The 22,917-nt window shown below is 40.6% G+C and overlaps 1 protein-coding gene across 1 annotated transcript in view; it reads right to left on the bottom strand.

The window, feature by feature from the left end:
- LOC124120522 overlaps positions 1 to 22,917 on the bottom strand; it is a 104,004-nt gene that overhangs the window by 63,895 nt on the left and 17,192 nt on the right. Inside the window, exon 2 of the mRNA XM_046483362.2 lies at positions 20,771 to 20,828. The gene's annotated coding sequence lies outside the window, so the exon portion shown is untranslated. The remainder of the gene's footprint in view (positions 1 to 20,770; positions 20,829 to 22,917) is intronic.

Here is a 22,917-nt window from a genome sequence, read left to right as displayed (position 1 = left end):
TTAAACTGCGGCATGGTATCTCAGTGAGCTAGCAGTATAAATCGGCATCAGTCCGGACTAGTACAGGCAGCCACACAAACACACACACGTACATGCACGTCGCTATATAAGTGCAATAATTTTGGACGCGACGTTAAACCCCATTTCACCTCACCTCACCTCACCTCACCTCACCTCACCTCGACTCCACGCACTGATTCCTTGCGAGAGTGAGGTGGCTTTTGACACCGCTTTGGAGAACTATTCAAGCAATATCACAAGGCACCAAGTACTGGAAGGAATTCCGTAGAACTTGCATGTCATAAGGATCTACTTGTGGATTGGATGGTCAGAAGAGACACCAAAATCCGTGTTCTTTATCAATATGTATTTACTACCCAATTTCAATGTTATCTTAATCAGTGAAGCCTGGCTTTAATTTCGCGAACGTAACCATAGTGTATAATGCTATAGGGAGCCGAATGGAATCGGCAGATTACGTCCCTTGGTCATGCCAGGATCCACTTATCATGAAAGCACCATAATAACATTGAGCATACTTATAAAGCGCCACGTCCACGCCTAAAGCATGCCGAAATCGCTCACATTACCCCGGTCAAGGGATCAGTACGCATTCGATTTATATTCACAGCTCCCTGGGGAGTATACACCCCAAGCTGCCTTAACAGTCACGATACAGTGACTGGTCCTACAGGGTACCTATTCACTGCTGGATGAACAGAGGCATATTTCGAACAATGTCACATGCCTAACAGTCTGTAGAATGTGTTTCGGACAAATAAATAAATAAATAAATAAATAAATAAATAAATAAATAAATAAATAAATAAATAAATAAATAAATAAATAAATAAATAAATAAATAAATAAATAAATAAATAAATAAATAAATAAATAAATAAATAAATAAACAAAAAAATAAACAAACAAATAAATATGATGATGATGATGATGATGATAAGTTTCTCCCGTATTGTAATACACAGAAAAATTTATTTTCGTTGGTAGAAACTTCCATTTCAATCTATGTCTCTCTGCTTCTCTTTCTCTCTCTCTCTCTCTGCTTCTCTCTCTCTCTCTCTCTCTCTCTCTCTCTCTCTCTCATTTTCCTTCCTTTAATTGCACCACGTTCCTCAACCTCAACAACACTATGATGCATATTTCTCATGTATCACAGTGACAGCCGGGATGGGAAGTATACAGTGACACAGTTCTGTACACGTTGTCTAATCCTATTGCCTTCAATTCATGGAACAGGAAAGCAGCCTGGTGGACAAGATAAGATGCTACACAACAAGAACTCGTAATCACGTCTCGAGGGTAAACGTGAAGAGGTAAATAGGTCGTGTTTCATTCACAGCACATTTAGTGCTCACTGGATTAGAAGGGAGATAATCATCACTCGTTGCGACATACACTGAAATATACACATGTCTATTTCTGTATACCCTGCAATGTATGTGAAGTTAATCAGAAGACGATCGTGTCAATTTCTGTATTTCCTGCAATGTTCATGTTGTTAAACAGAAGACGACCATGTATATTTCTGTATTTCTTGCAATGTTCATGGTGTTAAATAGAAGACGACCATGTCTATTTCTGCATCTCTGCAATGTACATGTCGTTAAATAAAAGACAACCATGTCTATTTCAGTGTCTCTGCAATTTATGTGTTGTTAATAGAAGACGGTCATGTCTATTTCTGTATCTCTGCAATGTTCATGGTATTAAATAGAAGACGACCATGTCTATTTCTGTATCTCTGCAATGTACATGTTGCTGAATAGAAGACGACCATGTCTATTTCTGAATCTCTGAAATGTACATGTTGTTAAATAGAAGACGACCATGTCTATTTCTGAATCTCTCCAATGTACACCACATGTCCGCCATGTCTGTTTCAGTAAATACAGGGTTGTACATCATTGAACTTACCATGTCATGTCTATTTCGGTAGCGCCTGCAAAGCACATTTTGTTAAACGGAAGACGATCATCATCGCACAATGTGATACAAGTTGAACACACACGTATGTCTGAAGCTTCAGCAATGCACGCGTGGAAAAATAAAACATCCATTTCTGTAAATACGCATGTCAATTTCAGCTCTAGCAATGTACACATAACTAAAAAGACGGTCGCATGTCAATTTCATTAAGTACACAGTTACCCATCATCATACAACATGCTACACTGTGAAATATACATGTCAATTTCAGTAAGCTCTAGCAATGTACAAATAACTAAATAGACGGTCGCATGTCAATTTCATTAAGTACACAGTTACCCATCATCATACAACATGCTACACTGTGAAATATACATGTCAATTTCAGTAAGCTCTAGCAATGTACACATAACTAAATAGACGGTCGCATGTCAATTTCATTAAGTACACAGTTACCCATCATCATACAACATGCTACACTGTGAAATATACATGTCAATTTCAGTAAGCTCTAGCAATGTACGCATAACTAAATAGACGGTCGCATGTCAATTTCATTAAGTACACAGTTACCCATCATCATACAACATGCTACACTGTGAAATATACATGTCAATTTCAGTAAGCTCTAGCAATGTACACATAACTAAATAGACGGTCGCATGTCAATTTCATTAAGTACACAGTTACCCATCATCATACAACATGCTACACTGTGAAATATACATGTCAATTTCAGTAAGCTCTAGCAATGTACAAATAACTAAATAGACGGTCGCATGTCAATTTCATTAAGTACACAGTTACCCATCATCATACAACATGCTACACTGTGAAATATACATGTCAATTTCAGTAAGCTCTAGCAATGTACACATAACTAAATAGACGGTCGCATGTCAATTTCATTAAGTACACAGTTACCCATCATCATACAACATGCTACACTGTGAAATATACATGTCAATTTCAGTAAGCTCTAGCAATGTACACATAACTAAATAGACGGTCGCATGTCAATTTCATTAAGTACACAGTTACCCATCATCATACAACATGCTACACTGTGAAATATACATGTCAATTTCAGTAAGCTCTAGCAATGTACGCATAACTAAATAGACGGTCGCATGTCAATTTCATTAAGTACACAGTTACCCATCATCATACAACATGCTACACTGTGAAATATACATGTCAATTTCAGTAAGCTCTAGCAATGTACACATAACTAAATGGACGGTCGCATGTCAATTTCATTAAGTACACAGTTACCCATCATCATACAACATGCTACACTGTGAAATATACATGTCAATTTCAGTAAGCTCTAGCAATGTACACATAACTAAATGGACGGTCGCATGTCGGTTTCATTAAGTACACAGTTACAAATCATCATACAACATGCTACAAGGTGAAATATACTTGTCAATTTCAGTAAGCTCCAGTAATCCACATGTTATGAAGTAGAGAGCACGCTGTATGTTTAGTAATCTTTAGCAATGTACAACCTGACCTATGGTGTAATATACACACGTCTATTTCACCGACTCTAGCAATGTACACGTTACTTAGCAGAGAGCATGACTGTCGGTATCAGTAATCTCCAGTAATATGAGTTATTAAGGAGAGGCCAAGCTCGTCTCTATCAGCTGCAGCAACATTCCCACGTCCGTGTTATTAAGTGGAGAGATTTTATGTCATAACACTGAGGGCATAATAATCTCGTGTACACATGCCCCGTTACTAACGTCTTGTGTGGCTGTGTAACTAACGGGATCTGTTATCGGGTCGGCTTGTCTTCTGTTGGTATTTGATTAACTGTATTCAATGTGAGGTATGCGTGTATTAACAGTAAAGCAGTGGCAAGCGATGGTTGTTTAGCTGCGATAAAGGACTGTGTGGGCATGTGCCTTTTACACAATAGTCCTAAGTACATGTTTACTACTACTACTACTACTACTACTACTACTACTACTACTACTACTACTACTACTACTACTGACCCGTGAATATCCATGAAGGTAGAACAGGTCTTCAGCAACCCATGCTTGCCGTAAATGGCGACTATGCTTGTCGTAAGAAGCGACTAACGGAATCGGGTGGTCAGGCTTGCTGACTTGGTTGATGCATGTCATCGATCCCAATTGCGTACATGGATGCTCATGGCACGGGTGGCCCAGTCGTCTAAGGCGCCGTGATTCGCTGTGCAGAGTTGCGTCCCTTGGGCACGCCAGAAACCATTGTGGCTTCGAATTCCGGTTCGCCCCGATTATGTTTCTAGGTTTGTCAGCACCAAACCAGTGCTCGTTGGTTTCATCGAAGTGGTAAACGTCTGAGACCTGCATCACTTCGGGCTTTCCTCCCACATTAAGCTGACACGCCGCGATATAACTAGAACAATGTTAAAAGCGGCGTTAAACCCAACTCACTCACTCACTCACTCACTCACTCCGTTTACATTTTACTATCATATGTTGGCATTACCGTTACACTCTACAGTCACGCAGTGTTGCACTTACTGTTACATTTTACTGTTATGTGTTGCATATTTCAGAGTTCGTTTCATGTATGTCTTAATCTCCATGCTTGCCTCTGACGCACCGACACATCTTAGAGCGTAGGCGGCAATCTCCGCGTGCTTATTCTCACGACTCAGAAGCCGGCGTAGTGTAGCAGCTAAGTCGTCACAGAAGATGTTTGTCAACAATATTTTTCTTGATCTCTGTCCAAGCTGAAGACACTAAGTCAGCCATTCTCGTGAGGTACGCGTTACCTGTCCAGTATACTGCCTTTCCACCTCGTCGGGATTCCGTGACTGGATTGGCCCTCAGCAACCTATGCTTGTGGTGCGAGGCGATTAAATTGGACCGGGTAGATTGATTCGGTGACCTATTTGATTAATAAGATCTTACTATCTTGCTGCCCCCTCTCTGTTGTATGTAAGAACATATGCTGAATTTGCGCATTATTATTATTATTATTATTATTTTTTATTTTATTTTTATATTTTTATTATTATTATTATTATTATTATTTACAGATTAAATTATAAAATGCAGCAAAGAGGGTTTGGGTGATCCTGGCACAGTCAGGCTGGTTAGGCTCATCATCAGCTCAGGGCCCTTGCCCCCTCTACACGCAGTCCAGACGGCGAATGGGACTTCTCCCAGGAAGCGCTGCCTAGTCAAACCCACCCAGAACTTTTCGGAGAATGTGAAGACTCCCCAACACTACAGCCTTCTGCATTACCCAGATTGTCAGAAGTGCTGTATTCCTGCTAGCAAACCCGGGTACTCTCCCAATGTCAGTCAACAGATCGGGAGGTACCAAACCTAAGGCACTAAGAACAATGGAGGAGGTACTTGGGATCATCATCATCATCATCATCACCATCATCATCATCATCATCATCATCATCATCATCATCATCTTCATCATCATCATCACCATCATCATCATCACCATCATCATCATCATCACCATCATCATCATCATCATCATCACCATCATCATCATCTTCATCATCATCATCATCATCATCATCATCATCATCATCACCATCATCACCATCATCATCATCATCATCATCATCATCATTATTGTTATTATTATGATTATGATTTTTATTATTAAAGCGGTTTGATATTCGTTTTCGTATTGTTTTATGACGCAAGCAGTGGTTGATACTATGATAATACGGGATCAAATTCAGTCGACAGCATACTGGGGACTTAATCAAACTACGGCTGCATATCATAATACATTGATAAATACATATTTCAATGTTCAATCTTGACCCCACATAAACCACCATAATTGCCCGTATCACAAAGAAGTAGAAATAGTTACAAGTCATCCTAACTCCGCAACACAAAATAACACTGCATCGTCATTTCATCGGAACTTGGGTCAGTTTCAAAAATATTTATTGAGACACGTCCATTATCCACCGCCCAACATAAATACACACATGAATATCTCAACTTAATATCCTTTCATCATAATACGCACCTAAAAAAGCAACCCTTTTCTGCAATAATTCAATTCGATCGGCGATAATATCCCCAAACGCATGTCAATGGTCGTTATTATGGCATTAAGCGTCACCCCAAAGCCCCGCATCGAAATATAGAGCTTTATAGCCCGTAAATGGACATAAAATCTGATACAAAAAATGAAGAAACTAGCTTCAAGTGCAGACGTTGTCGGCAGACTTACTAATCGCCTCTGACTCATACACCAAGCAGTAGATATACAGGATTAATATCAAGTTCCCTTTTCACCTCAGTAAGCGGGTGTTGTGTAGACATGCATTCTGAACAAAATACAACGTTGCGACATGCCCCAGCTGATCTATTCACGGAATAGGCACGTTTAAGTGCATATTTAATACAGGTACATCGAGTAGATATTTAATGTACGAGTTATGAATGCAACAGTTTGAAAGTTTTTTTTACAGATACATATTGAATAATATAAAATATATATAGTCAATGCAAGAGTGAGTGAGTGAGTTGGGTTTAACGCCGCTTTTAACAACGACGGCCTGAAAACAACCGAGTCTTGGCCAGACAATCTAATGATTACTGGACCTGACAATCCAGTGAAAGTAGACCAGACAATCCAGTGATACATATGCATATGTGGTTTCAAAAATCTTGCTTCACTGCTCGTTTGTTTGTTGTAATCATCATATGAACATTGTTTTTTATTTAACGCCGCAATCCGGAATATTTCAACTATATGACGGCGGTCTTTAAATAATCGCGTCTGGACCAGAAAATACAGTGATGAGCATCATGAGGATCGATCTATACAATTATGATACGATGACATGCATCAACCAAGTCAGCGAGCCTGACCACACGATCCCGTTAGTCGCCTTTTACGAAAGCATGGGATGCTGAAGACCTATTCTACCCCGGATCTTCACGAGTTCTTACTTTATTGACATATGGGGGAATATTGCTAAATGCGGCGGAAATCACATTCACTCACTCATTCACGACAAGCATCAGGTTCTGCGGACCTATTGTTCCTCGGCATCCCCACAGAGAGCATTGTATGTTTATATTTGTTGGCATGGTGATATCAGTAGGACGTGATTTCACATGATCTCCCTTCTGAAAACTGATTTATGCATATCAATGCTTTCCCGGCCGCGTCATACCAACAGATGTCCAAAGATGGTACTTGTTGATACCCTGCCTAACGTCTTTATGTTCAACTGCGACATGGTATCTCAGTGGGCTAGCACTATAAAACCTGCAATAATCTTGACAGGTACAGGCAGCCACACACACACACACACACGCACACACACGCACACACACACACACACACACACACACACACACACACACACACACACACACACACACACACACACACACACACACACATGTATGCACCTTGCTATCGAGAGATATAATCTTGAATGCGACGTTAAACCCCCATTTCACCTCACCATACATCAGTCTAGATGACTGTTAAAATGTAAAGCTTTTTCTCCTTTATGATCGATAGACAACACATCTTTGAAATTGGAGATTGATACAGATCATCTTTCCTTTATTTGTTAATATTTATTCAATTTATTTTAAAATGTTATTCTGTTTTACGCTGCTTTGTAACAGAATACGCTTAGTGAAAATATAGACAATGAACAGGTTCCTGGAATGTCATTACAAAAAGTTGACAACGTGACGCAAATACTTCAGTGATTATTAAAAGTCACGGAGGCATTAAACAACGCATCTCTGTTCACCACCACATGAAATATTAAACGTCTGATAAAACATGAAACCACCACATCCAATTTGACGCAACAAATTCATACTGCGGTACGTGTAATGAATACATAGGCCGATTGTGTAGTGGATGTTCACTGCACTGGGATTTCCTGCACTGGAGACAATGTTTGAGTTGAGAACACATTTTAGTGTATCATAATTAAATAGAGTCCTTTTCCAATCTCGCTGTATGATTAATATTGCAAGAATTCAATGTAGCACCGTCGCACGACAGATGGAATCAAATATGAATTAATTGATTAATGTATTGATTACAGTACTCCGGTGTTTCAGTACAGTGAGTGAGTGAGTTGGGTTTAACGCCGCTTTTAACAGTATTCCGGTAATATCACGGCGTGTCAGCTTAATGTGGGGGGAAAGCCCGAAGTGATGCAGGTCTTAGACGTTTACCACTTCGGTGAAACCCACGTGTATGGTGCTGACAAACCTAGAAACATTATCGGGGCGAACCGGGATTCGAACCCACAATCATAGGTTTCTGGCGTGCCCAAGGGACGCAACTCTGCACTCACTCACACCATACTCACTCATATAGTTTTATCTTCGTATTCATCGTTACAAAGAAAAAAGTTGTTTTCCATAAAAAAGTGTCGTTTATGTTCTTTCAACTTTTAAATGTCTATCAAAGACTTCATGAAAAAAACAAAAACAAGTCACAGCACATACACTATGAAGTCATTCTGTCCCAACGATGTACGTTCTTCGCGAGCAAACAGAATATCTCCCATGCTATCGGCAGAAAATGACATCAAACAGCACAGTCTGGCTTGTCGCCATTACATCACGACCCCATTGTGAGGACAGAGAGAGGATATACATCACGTTGCCATGCTAAATGGCAGGATATAAATCTTGCAATGCGCCTTTGAGTAAGAGATTATATGTAAACTCTACAAACATATTCTGTGCAAGATTTGATAATATCATTATTCATAGTTAAACAATGACGTATTTGGATTGAAAACTTTCTCACATGAAACATCAAATTCTAATTCCATGTCAATAGTTTATTTCATACGAAATTGTATATTAAGCAAATAACAATTATCTTTCGTTTCATTCTCGCCAAAGAAATATTTATTCGCCATTTTGTTCACCTTTCTTGAAAAAATGGTTTTATTTATTAACACGTTTTTGTTTGTTTGTATTCAAAGCCAGATGCGGCAATATTCCAGCTTTGAAAAGCCAGACAAACCAGTGACTGATATTATGAGCAACGTCCACCGTCGGGTTAGGATCAACCACGTCACTGACCGCTTATGACTAGCATAGGATCCAAGGGACCTATTCTAACCCGGACTTCCCACGGGGATGGTAGTACTGTTATTCTACCGACTGTCGATCAAACAAGATTTATTCTTTTATTTACCACGGGTAAAAAATGTTGACGCATTAATATAGTTTCTAATAGATTGCCACCGAAGGATGAAACTACATTGTTCCTTAATGACAAATTCTCTTGGAGTCATGTTGATAATTACCATCATGACGCTTTTAAACCTTTGAATTCAATGACGCCGGGGCGGTGGGGTAGCCCAGTGGTTAAAGCGTTCGCTCGTCACGCCGAAGACCCGGGTTCGATTCCCGACATGGGTACAATGTGTGAAGCCAATTTTTAGTGTCCCCCGCCGAGATATTGCTGGAATATTGCTAAAAGCGGCGTAAAACAATACTCACTCACTCAATGACGCCCATCCCTCTTCCCGAATCCCGAATACTACGTACAAGTCTCAAACGCATTGGGAAAATGGTGCGATGAATTTAAATTACTAAAAAATATCGAAACAAATACACGAAAAAATAAAAAAAATTACGTACATAATTCTTTGTTCAGTGTTGAATCTGTGTACCAAATTCGATTATATTTGCGTCCCGCGTCCCACACTGCTGAGTTCCGAATGCCATCTTTAAACATCCCGAATTAGCGTACCAAAAGGGGGTCGACAGCCTCATCAATAGCCAGATATTCAGGAAATTGAAACAGTGCGCAAAGGAGTTGATTGATAGTCGGATACTTCATGATCAATACTTGAGGAAGAACAAAGAAAAAGGATGTTTTTTATTAGCGGTCTCAGGTTTCACGAGACAAGAGGCCGACATTACCGGCACTTTATGCTACTAATTACGCACAACTAACGACATCAAATTAAAAGATCACATGTGAATATACCTGCTGAGGATGTCTAGGAATAAGAAACCACCTCTCTGTCTTTATCTCATTTGTAAATACACAGAAAACTCTGACTTTATAACAAAAAAATACATAAAGCTCAAATCGATTGCGTCTTGAACTTGCTGATCATTTCGAGAAGTTGTTGAGAAAATGTTATCACTGCACAGCAATGTTATTTTCGCGCCATCTCTAACGGAAGTTCAGATTTAATGTTTGATCCGAAAGGTTAATGCGATTGTAGCGATAAGAATTTAAAAAGAGAAAAACGAGAATCACGTTTATAAAGGCTTTTTATGGAGAAGCGAACAAATATAAAATTGCCTGAATAAATAATGGGAAATATGATTCGGGACGCTTATCCTGTTTTCATAACACGTGTGGTTTCAACACACGAGTACAAATCTGGAACTAATATTAACACAAGTTTTCTTACAAATACAACAATAAATTCAACACTTGTATTTTGATAACAGGTGTTTACGTCTCATCAGTTTGTATTACCCCAGCATGGGCGGATACAGCTTTTTTTAAAGGGGGGGGGGGGGGGGGGGTGTGCACAATTAAGATCTATTTATTGTCTTTGGTGGTAATTTATACAGAAATATAGATTTTTTTCGAATTAAAAAGGGTGGGTGGGGGGTGCGTACCCGTATCGTCTCGAATTAGGTTATCCAGATAAGGGAAAGTGGCAACTTGATTTAAGCCCATTGCTAACACAACTGTCTTAATATATTTCCTGCCTGTGAAAGGCTCTAATATCTAGTATGCTGCTAGACAATTCACAATGACACTTTTCTTTGTCTTCATCTTACATTGATATGAATCCATTATATACAAAGGCCAACTTCACAAATTAGAACCTTAATATGTCTACAAATATCACAAAACAGCCCCTCAATAAACGTTTAAAAAACACAAAAAAGTAAATCAAAATAGCAACTGATAAGTTCTTCTCACTTGCCAATTTTAAAAATGTTAGAGATTTGCAAAAACTATTTTTCAAATATTACTCTGTCTTCAGCTGTTATTTCATTCAAATATTCAAAATGAAATATTTGAAAACTTGACTTTCAACTGACAAACCTCTTGACAAGACAAACGAGGAAAACGAGACACGCACCGGATACTGGGCGATCTTCTTCTGCTCAGTGTATTCATTTACTTGTCTGAGATAACATCTTATTCGGAATGCCTATCCTGCTTTATATTCAGAGGGAACAGACAGGAGACGATATCGATCAGTATAAAAGCTTTTATGACCTCACATTACAGGACGGCGGGTGTGCTCCCTTCGGTAAGGAAGATTATTGTGAAAAGATTGAGCGCAAGGAGTCACCCGCCATTAGCGTGTCATGGAACGAGGGATCGTACCTCAACACTTAATGACAGTTCAACTTGATTTCAGGGCTGTCGTTTGTGGAATATATGTTTACACACATAATCCTCAAGTTTTAGGCGGTTTGGTGTCTCTTGTCCTAACAGAGATATTGACGTGCAGTGCCCTGTGATTAGAGCTGCTGTGACCGCCTCCGTGGTCTAGTGGTAGAGCGTCCGCCCGGAGAGCGGAAGGTCCGGGGTTCGATCCCCGGCCGCGTCATACCAAAAGACGTTAAAAGATGGTACTTGTTGTTACCCTGTCAGGCGCTCGGCATTAAGCGGCTAAAACAAGGACTTGTCAGCTCGGAGTCAGTATACTGTGTCTGAGTGGGGTATTCATGTTAAACTGCGGCATGGTATCTCAGTGAGCTAGCACTATAAATCGGCATCAGTCCGGACTAATACAAGCAGCCACACACATATAAGTGCAATAATCTTGGACGCGACGTTAAACCCCATTTCACCTCACCTGATTAGAGCTGCGATTACATCGGTTAAATGGTAGACGATAGATCATAGCTCTGTGTGGAACTGTGTATATGTATGCCTTAAAGTGATATTGACCAATCAGAGAGCAGAACTACTGACCACACATGAGCCCGTATACCGTCAGTACAAATCCAAGATGGATGATACTGACCTTATATCAGACCGTATACCGTCAGTAACCGCCATTTTGGATTTTCCAACACCAACCTCACATATTTCAGATGAAAATGCTGGTACAGAAATTCGTTATTCGACACTGTCTTGAGTTTTGATTTAATTAATTGTGATGTGCAAAGACGTTCGTGATTTTTTAATAAAAATATAGAGAAAAAAGCTCTGATTTACAAATGGCAACGTCATAGACCATAATATAGGATGACGTCACGCCTCGTCCAATATGGCACCGTATACGGCAACCGACGACACCATAACTAATAATACCCACATATAACAGTTTATGGTGGTGGGTATCCTTGCGGTCAAAGCGCTGGCTCACGACGAGTGACCGGGTTTAATTCCAACATGGTACACATAGTTTTTAGCTGTGGTACAACATGGTTTTTAGCTGTATTCTACGGCTGATGTTTTGGAAACAGCTAAAAACCACACTCACTAGCAAAATGTTGACAGTTTATGTTAATGGTCATCAAACTTTATGTGAATTTCAGTGACCGCCGTCATATGGTCAGCATATTACAATTTACATCAGTGTCACTTGGTTGATGCAAGTCACCACACTCCGACGACTTGGATGGACGCTCATGATGTCAGTCACTGGATTGTCTGGTCCAGGCTCGATTATTTACAGGCCAAAGTCATAAAGCTTGAATATTGCTAAGTGCGGCGTTAAACAACGAAGAAAAGAATGTTTGACGAGGCTTTCAGTTGTTCATCTGCTTCATATAATAATGATACTCATAACAACAATAATAATAATAATAATAATAATAATAATAATAATAATAAATGCCATTTATATTGCGCTTATTTCACCACCACTCAGAGCGCTATTATATCACTGGATCCCCGTGAAATCAAGAATCATTATCAGCTCCATGGGGATCATACAACCCATGCTGCCTGTTGGGCGCGCTGGCTTAACAACCACATTAACATCTCATCCCACCGAGTACCCATTCAGTGCTTGGTGATGTGTCCTAGGTGTTGCGTTCATATGGAGAAACATGTGTTCTTGTACGAACAATGCAGGTAGCATATATATATAGAGAGAGAGATTTGGATACACTTTCCTTATATCATTTTGCAACTTTGTATTGAGCACTAGTTATGGCCTGATGCGACTCGTAATTTAATTATATATAAAGCACAGTAAAGTTCTAACTCTCAGGCACAATATAGTAATAATTAAATAAGTGGAGTAAGATTGAACACAGTTTTAATAGGCTAGCGCTTTCAACTCGTACAACATACGAGTCTCATCAGGCAATAACTGAAATATATATATATATATATATATATATATATATATATATATATATATATATATATATATATTGTTGACCTATTCAGGTGTATATATGTCATTCAAACATTGCAGCACGACCAGCTGGTGCTATATTACCTGATAATAACTATCTGTATGACACGACACGATCGCTAAAGCACGGCAGAATATCTATTGTTATGAATTAGAATATATAAAATAAATGCTTCGGGAGTATTCTTTTGAAGGTATGATTATAACATGGAAACAAAGCATCACACAATGTACCAGGAACTAACACAACACAACTACTATCATCAGCATCCGCATCCATCTGATGCACCCAATGTACGACACACTACAGTTCGACCATGACCTTAACATCCATCACACTAACCACTGTCTCCTATACCAGCCCCGATCGAGCATGACAGCCATGCAATCTAGGTCGGACTTTACCCCCGTTCTCTTTGTCTGGTAACATATGTCACATTTTGTCTTTCTCTAATTATTAACATTTTTTTTTAAAACCATATTTACAATGAATAGAAAACTGTATCTGAATCAAGCAGGCACCGTATCCAACGATCTGTGAAGTAAAGGGCCTTTCGGCCAACCTTTCCCACGCTCGAACCAAGGGGTCTTTGTATTTTTCCGTTGTTTCGCAACACTGATTAAGGGAGAGAATACATTAAGAATTAAAATTCGCGACATGGCCTTGTCCCGGTCATGAATGAATTTATTCACGATTAAATTGTACTGTTAAAATCATGAATGATGAAGAGAATTCAAGACCAGATGGCGAACTAGGACGACACAGGATGTTGGCAGCAGGACATTTGTTAGTAATTTCATAGATTTTATAAATCTGTAATTTCTGTGATGTTGAGAAATAAGGTTTCAAAGCCAGCCTCTGTTGCATCAAAGGATGCATTAGTGATGTTGCGGTTATTGATCAATGCTTCCTCTTCTGGTAGGGCTTTGATCTCGCCGATGTGTTTTCATGAATTAGATAGATTTGCATAAAACAGAATTTAATACCTTAATGGATAGACACAATTCACTTTTGTTTAACAAGGTAACTATTTTAGTCATAGATGTTTATTCTAATTGAGGGTTAGTGGCTGACATATGCCAGAAAAAAAACCCAACTAAATCCCTTGCTATGGAATGCAGTAAAACCCACTTACTAATGCCCTAGAAAATGTGAGTGATAGAATGTTACGGTGCATTATGGCAAACATAGCAGCGGGATGTTGTGTGGGTGGGGTGTTGCACCAGAAATGGTCTTCACATGTTGTACTTATGAAGGGAATCGACCCAGGACCTTGGGCGTGACGAGCGAACACTTTAGCCACTGGGCTATTTCGCGGCCTCAAGTTTGATGCGGCTTGACAATTTTTGCAAATTGGCTGATACAAACAAATCCTCTTAAATATATTACAGTTCTTTATTCTTCTAATGACGTTTGTTAATACTTTCAAAACACCTGGGAATAATATCCTTTCTGCGTTGATAATATTCCGAATAATTACTTTGCCACTTAATTGTCTTCTTATTCAAACACAATTAAATCAAACATCATTTTGCACTGAAACACGATTCCGGTTCCATTTTAAAAAGGCTCCAGGTTTTCGAAAGGGTCAAATTATTTCCTGCCTCGCACGAAATGCAAATTTAAGTAGGAATGGATGGAGAAGTGAATCAACAAATGTAACTCTTTGCCACTCGGGCCAACAAAACAAGCACTGCAAGTGAAATAAGATAATATTGAAACGAAATGATCAAATACACTAAGTGAACGAATGTGTGAGATCCAGCGTTAACATTACACGGATGCTATTTACAGAACAACAGATTTTAATGACAGTTTCAGATTAAATGATAAGGCGGAGATGAGAAATGATTTAAAAAGTGTGTCTTGTAATCAAACAGTTTGAACAAACATAACGAAATGGTGTGCAGAAAAAAGCCATACCAATTTGCAATACCATTTGTACATATGTTTAAACAACTGTTAATATTTGAAAACGCAAATTACAAAAAATTAAGCCGACATCTATAGTAGAAAGTTTTTTGTATAACGATGCAAGTGTTGCACAAAGGCGTTTATATCCCATCATTGATATTTTAACATTTCCTTTTAACTGACCAGATCCTGTTCACATGACAGTTTTTACTTTTATATCGCTCTTTTATTCAATAATAATTTATCGGATTTAATGTATCTTTTGCAACCCGAAACATGGGTGAATACTTTCTTCGGCAGGCAGTTTAGGATTCGAACCCGCGACCAGTTAACTTTGACACTGCATAGCAAGTTGACCACGGCTCACATGGGCCCCTCTGTCTACCTTAACAGTCTATGAATACATCAGGTACAATGTAGTTCATATCAACACATCCCACAATACAGAGGGAAAACACGGCTCTATAGTATGTTGGTCTAATTCAAAGCACGTTTATGCCATTTTGTTATTCCTTTGATGTTTACGTTCAATGCATAACTAACTCTCGTACAAACAAAACCGGAATACAAAGAAGAGGATATACAGTAAACTACGTTTATAACGAACACGCTTATAACGAACTGACGGATATAACGAACCTACTTTTTTGTCCCGACTATTTGATGTCGTTATGCTGTATATACGCTCATAACGAACTACGGTTATAACGAACTAAAATTAGTGGTCCCTTTGAGTTCGTTATAACCGTAGTTTACTGTATCTGGGTTGGACGATCTGGCATTCTATGATAAACTACCGGGGAAAAAGAAGTATACAGTCATATTTGATGGTGGCTAAAAACGAAACAAAAAAGGTGAGGTGAAATGGGCTTATAATCGAGAGTGATTATTCTCTGGCGTTGACGCTTGGAATATATGACGTTGTTGAGAGTTTTTTAGCAAAAAACCAAGGCAGTTCCAATTCCTGGATCCGTGAAGATCCGGGGTAGTATAGGTCTTCAGCCATGCTTGTCATAAGAGGCGACTTACGGGATCGGGTGGTCAGACTCGCTGACTTGGTTGATGCATGTCATCGTATCCAAAATGGGTTGATCGATGACCATGATGTCAATCACTGGATTGTCAGGTCCAGGCTCGAGTTCGTACAAACAAACAAAACGTGCTATTGAGAAAGGAGGTGTGACAACACCTTGACAAATCACAGTTTAGAATAGCATCATGCATCACGTTGACAGCAAAGTATCATCTTTAGTAAATTCCATAAACTTTCAGAAATGACCTGCCCAGGCCTTTGAAACCTTGATTGAAAAGCTTAGCCGTGAAAAAATATGTCTTCCCATGGAGCATAGCTTAACTTAAACTTGCTCAGAGACAACTTCAAGAGGATAAACATTGTCACTTGCCTCCCATTCACAAAGATTCAATTCCCGGTCATAATTCATTCATTCAAACGTTGTAGGGCAGTTTGAAGGGGGGCATAAATTTGAGGCAGACTTTATATTTACCCAAGCACCATGAAAACAACGTCAATGAGTTTGTGTGTTAAGACTAACGGATTGGTCTATATATGTACGGCATATGACAAATACAAACGATATTATCTATCATTCTCAGACCGCCTCCGTGGTCTAGTGGTAGAGCGTCCACCCGGAGAGCGTAAGGTCCGGGGATCGATCCCCGGCCGCGTCATACCAAAAGACGTTAAAAGATGGTACATGTTGTTACCCTGTCTGGCGCTCGGCATTAAGGGGCTAAAACAAGGACTGGTCGGCTCGGGGTCAGTATACTGTGTCTGATTTGGGTATTGATGTTAAACTGCGGCATGGTATCTCAGTGTGCTAGCACTATAAATCGGCTTCAGTCCGGACTGGTACAAGCAGCTATATAAGTGCATGCACGTCGCTAAATAAGTGCAATAATCTTGGACGCGACGTTAAACTCAATTTCACCTCACCTCACCTATTATTCTCTATTATAAAAAGAGCAGAGCCACCTTTGACAGTGGCATATATATTGAGAAAGACTGATAATACTACAATATTTCACTCGCCCTGTAGCCCTGACTTAACTGTTAAGTGAATGTTGTTTAACGCCGCAGTCGGCACTATTATAGCATGCTACGCTATATTATCGCGGCAGTTAATTTATGATGGATCAGGGGCGGTCGGGTAGCCCAGTGGTTAAAGCGTTCGCTCGTCACGCCGAAGACCCGAGTTCGAATCCCGACATGGGTACAATGTGTGAAGCCCATTTCTGGTGTCCCCCGCCGTGATATTGCTTGAATATTGCTAAAAGCGGCGTAAAGCCATACTCACTCACTATGATGGATCGTAGTGACGAACAGTTATTAACCTAGAAAATAGATCATACGCAAAAAGCTTCTTGTTCTTTGTTCAACTTTTATAACGTTTGAATTAGGAATAATCGATGATGATTTTCTTTACCGAGTTCGCGACTCGAGGGCGCGCAACTCTATATTATCGGGGTATCAATACCAATCAATACCAATTTCTGGTGTGGTACGTGTGGATTATGTGGTTTACGTCACTTCCTGCTGCATGTTTCCTCACTTAGCATTTACAAAGTCACAGGTCCAATTTCGGCTCTTGACTAATGGAACTATTCTACTAGATCCGGGATCATTTATCAAGAAAATCCGTGAAGATCCGGGTAGAGAATAGGTCGTCAGCAACCCATACTTGCCGCACAGGCGACTATGCTTGTCATAAGAGGCGACTAACGGGATAGGGTGATCAGGCTCGCTGACTTGGTTGATGCATGTCATCGTATCCCAGTTGCGTAGATCGATGCTCATGGTATCAATCACTGGATTGTCCGGAACTGACTCGATTATTTACAGACCGCCGTCAAATGGCTGGAATATTGCAGAGTGCGGCGATAAACAACAAACAAACATTTAGCGTGACCACCCAATCCATTTGATCGCCTCTTACAGCATCGGTGGTTTGGGACCAACTCTAACTCAGAATGAACACGATGCTGTACGTTTTCTACTGGATCCTCTCTAGGGGCGGTCGGGTAGCCCTGTGGTTAAAGCGTTCGCTCGTCACACGAAGACTCGGGTTCGATTCCCACATGGTGTAATGTGTGAAGCCCATTTGTGGTGTCCCCCCGCCGTGATATTGCTGGAATATTGCTAAAAGCGGCGTAAAACAATACTCACTCCCTACTTTGTCTATACGTTTCATGCATTCCGAAAGAGTGAGTGAGTGAGTTGGGTTTAACGCCGTTGTTAACAGTATTCCAGTTATATCACGACGTGTCAGCTTAATGTGCGAGAAAAGCCCCAAGTGATGCAGGTCTCAGACGTTTACCACTTCGGTGAAACCCACGAGCACGGGTATGGTGCTGACAAACCTAGAAACATAATCGGGGCGAATCGGTATTCGAACCCAGAATCATAGGTTTCTGGCGTGCCCAAGGGACGCAAATCTGCACAGCGAATCGCGGCGCCTTAGACGACTGGGCCACCCGTGCCCCCGACTATGTAAGGAAACATAATGAAAGGTATATACACGAATCGGGTTGCATCGAGCTAAACATCTTCACATCGTCTACAGTTAAACCATTATGATGATTAACTGTTTGATTGCCATTCTATAAGTTGACCTTGCCCCCGCAATCCGAAAGAAACGGATGATAAAATTGTGTACGGTTAAGAGCTTGACTACCACTGTGACCTTGTTTAAACAATTACATGCAAGCAGAAACGTAATTTCCCCCCCCCCCCCCCCCCCCCCCTCCAATCTACAGAGGACACGCAGACCTTAGAGACGTCCAGCAAAGATTACGACAAAGAACGACACTTCAAATGGAGTGTTCGCTGACACGCTAATCTAGCCTAACTTCTGTCTCGGAATATTCCCATCAAGTATTCGTTGCCCCGCCAGTCACAGTTCATCGGCTGTATTAGTGTCCCATGTAATTAAGTCTTCTGACAGATCATCGACCTGTGCCCCGAGTTTCATAGCCAACTGTGTTCAGTGGTATCCGAGAAAGACAAATTGTACACCCGACCTATTGGGAGACATATTGGAATTCAAAAGTAGGATCGGCACGTAGACGAAGAACCTACAATTTAACCTCAAGCGTTTGTCGATTATTATCGATACCCCCGAGAACTTGTCGGGTGTGGGTGTAGTAAGCCCGAAGAATGTCGAGAGTTGTTTTACATTGTTTTTTGAGACGTTGGTGATCTCGGGCGACTTAAAACGATATGCTCGGGGCGAATTCCTGTCATGTGACAGTAATTTACCGTGTCACATGATCATGGGATGTGTGACGAGATCTCGCGAGATTTTGGAGATATGAGGCTTGTTGCGTGATGCACGGTCTGATGGATAAGGTCCGACTTTGGAATGTGAACGACTGTATTTTTTTTAAACGAATTAATTATTTTTGTCAGTTGCATTTATGTAAAAGGCCAACAAGTGTTGAGAAGTAATCTACAACATGTGTCATTGAGTGGATTTATGACATAGGGAGAGAATGATTCAAATACATGTTTTTTTAGGAACAATTAACACTTCAAAACATTTTGAACCAGTGCTTACATGCATTGGGTTGTATTGTCCCCTAGGGAGAAAAGAATAACATTGGAATGTACACTGATCTGTTGTTTAGGCTGTTATGGTCATAATATCACAAGTGTAGTCTAATATGTCACAGTGGGTTTTCTAACGTTGCATTATTATTTACAGATTAAAATAAAAAAATGCAGCAAAGAGGGTTTGGGTGATCCTGGCATAGTCAGGCTGGTTAGGATCATCATCATCATCATCATCATCATCATTAGCATTATTTTGTACAGATTAAAATATTACATGCAGCAAAGAGGGTTTGGGTGATCCTGGCACAGTCAGGCTGTTTGGGCTCATCATCAGCTCGGGGCTGTGGGGTAGCCTAGTGGTTAAAGCGTTCGCTCGTCACGCCTAAGACCCGGGTTCGATTCCCGACATGGGTACAATGTGTGAAGCCGTGATATTGCTGGAATATTGCTAAAAGCGGCGTAAAACCATACTCACTCACTCATCATCAAATCAGGGTCCTTGCCCCCTCTACACGCAGCCCAGACAGCGAATGGGACTTCTCCCAGGAAGCGCTACCTAGTCAAACCCACCCAGAGTTTTCCGGAGAATGTGAAGATTCCCCAACACTTCAGCATTCTGCATTACCCAGATTGTCAGAAGGGCTGTATTCCTGGTAGCAAACACGGGAACTCTCCCAATGTCAGTCAACAGATTGGGAGGTACCAAACCTAAGGCACCGAGGACAATGGGGAGTCGGACAACTTGGTACCGGGATGCAAGCGTGACATTTCGAAAGCAAGGTCTGCATATTTGCCATGTTTTTCCTGAATCTTGTCAATCACATTAGAGTCGAAAGGCACAGAACACTAAGGGATATAAACGATTTCATTGAATGTATCAAACAGGTTTAGTGTGTAGTATTAGTGAGGATTGTAAAATCGGTTAGGTAGAATGAATTTGTTGGTGTTTCTTTTCTCCTGAAAGGGTATCGACATCACTTACCTCAATCACTGCAGTTGGTTTCTCCCTCCCGTTTCAAAGTTTGAAGAGATTTGTCAATCTGAAACATATAGAACAATCCAGATAAGTCAACACGACTCTACTGTCATACTCAGGTCATGGGTTCGATTTCCGGCCGCGTCATACCAAAAGATTTTAAAATATGGTACTTGTTGTTGCCCTGTCTGGCGCTCGGCATTAAGGGGCTAAAAAACAAGGACTGGTCGGCTCGAAGTCAGTATACTGTGTCTGAGTGGGGTATTCATGTTAAACTGCGGCATGGTATCTCAGTGGGCTGGCACTATAAATCGGCATTAGGCCGGACTGGTACAAGCAGACACACACACACACACACGCACGCACGCACGCACGCACGCACGCACGCACACACACACACACACACATGCATGCATGCACGTCGCTATATAAGTGCAATAATCTTGGACGTTAAACCCCATTTCACCTCACCTCATCTCACTAGCGGGGTGAAAACTGTTCGAAACATAACGATTTAGGTAAGTTGCTCGCTTTAAGAGGGTATGTCCATACGATGTCTGGTGGCCCAGTCGGCAAAGGCGCTGCCTTTCACCTTGGGTTCGAATCTCTAGGTTTGTCAGCACCATAACCGTGCTAGTAGGTCAGCCATAACATAGAATCAACATATTCTCATGATTTCTCCTTTAATGGGCACAACTGTAATAAAAATATTAAATACGATTGTATTCTGGACAATTGACGTTTTTCATTAAAATCGTAGGGGGCACGGGTGGTCCAGTCGTCTAAGGCGCCGCGATTCGCTGTGCAGAGTTGCGTCCCTTAGGCACGCCAGAAACCTAGGATTGTAGGTTCGAATCCAGGTTCGCCCCGATTCTGTTTCTAGGTTTGTCAGCACCATACCCGTGCTCGTGGGTTTCACCGAAGTGGTAAACGTCTGAGACCTGCATCACTTCGGGCTTTCCTCCCACATTGAGCTGACACGCCGTGATATAACTGGAATACTGTTTAAAGCGGCGTTAAACCGAACTCACTCACTCATTAAAATCGTGTTAGTGACATGTGCTGCTGGTAGAGAAGGTCATGCTTGACCATTTCGGAAACACCCGTGTCATCTCTGGTTTTCAGTGATCAAACAATTTGCATAGAAAAGGATTCGTTTGTCGCTTGAGACCGCCTCCGTGGTCTAGTGGTAGAGCGTCCGCCCGGAGAGCGGAAGGTCCGGGGTTCGATCCCCGCCCGCGTCATACCTAAAGACGTTAAAAGATGGTACTTGTTGTTACCATGTCTGGCGCTCGACATTAAGGGGCTAAAACAAGGACTGGTCGGCTCGGAGTCAGTATACTGTGTCTGATTTGGGTATTGATGTTAAACTGCGGCATGGTATCTCAGTGTGCTAGCACTATAAATCGGCATCAGTCCGGACTAGTACAAGCAGCCACACACACACACACGTGCATGCACGTCGCTATATAAGTGCAATAATCTTGGACGCGACGTTAAACCCCATTTCACCTCACCTCACCTTATCGCTTGTGACCTTATGTTGTACACATGTATTGTTGTAAGAATGACACGATATGATTAAGACTGAGCTAATATACTCTTTATTAATAATACAGTAAAGTACGGTTATAACGAACTCAAAGGGACTACCAATTTTAGTTCGTTATAACCGTAGTTCGTTATAAGCATATATACAGCATACCTGCAGCAAATAGTCGGGACCAAAAAAGTAAGTTCGTTATATCCGTCAGTTCGTTATAAGCGTGTTCGTCGTTAGAACCGTAGTTTACTGTACATGATATTTATGATACAGATACATCTGTATGAGTCGAAGTTTCAAATCAATATTTGTCATATAATTTATCATTGCAGCTTAATAACAAAAACATGATTATCCATGTGGCGACTGAGAACTATAGGCAAGTAGGTGTATTAAAAAGCTTTTTTTCTCTTACATTTAAAAGAATAATGGTTAACGATTTCAATGCCGAAAGTAAAGAACACACATTTCGAGTATTTCCGAAGGAAACAATTTTGCACAAAACATTACGATTCCCATATGAAATAGAAAGACATGTTTCGTAATGAATTAAAAAAAACAACGTCCTACCTCATACATGAAAACAGTAATCCAATAGATATGAATAGCG

Source organism: Haliotis rufescens, unplaced genomic scaffold, assembly GCF_023055435.1.
Source record: "Haliotis rufescens isolate VD_foot unplaced genomic scaffold, xgHalRufe1.0.p SCAF_100, whole genome shotgun sequence".
Classification (NCBI taxonomy): Eukaryota; Metazoa; Mollusca; class Gastropoda; order Lepetellida; family Haliotidae; genus Haliotis; species Haliotis rufescens.
This window is presented reverse-complemented; position numbering and strand designations above follow the sequence as displayed.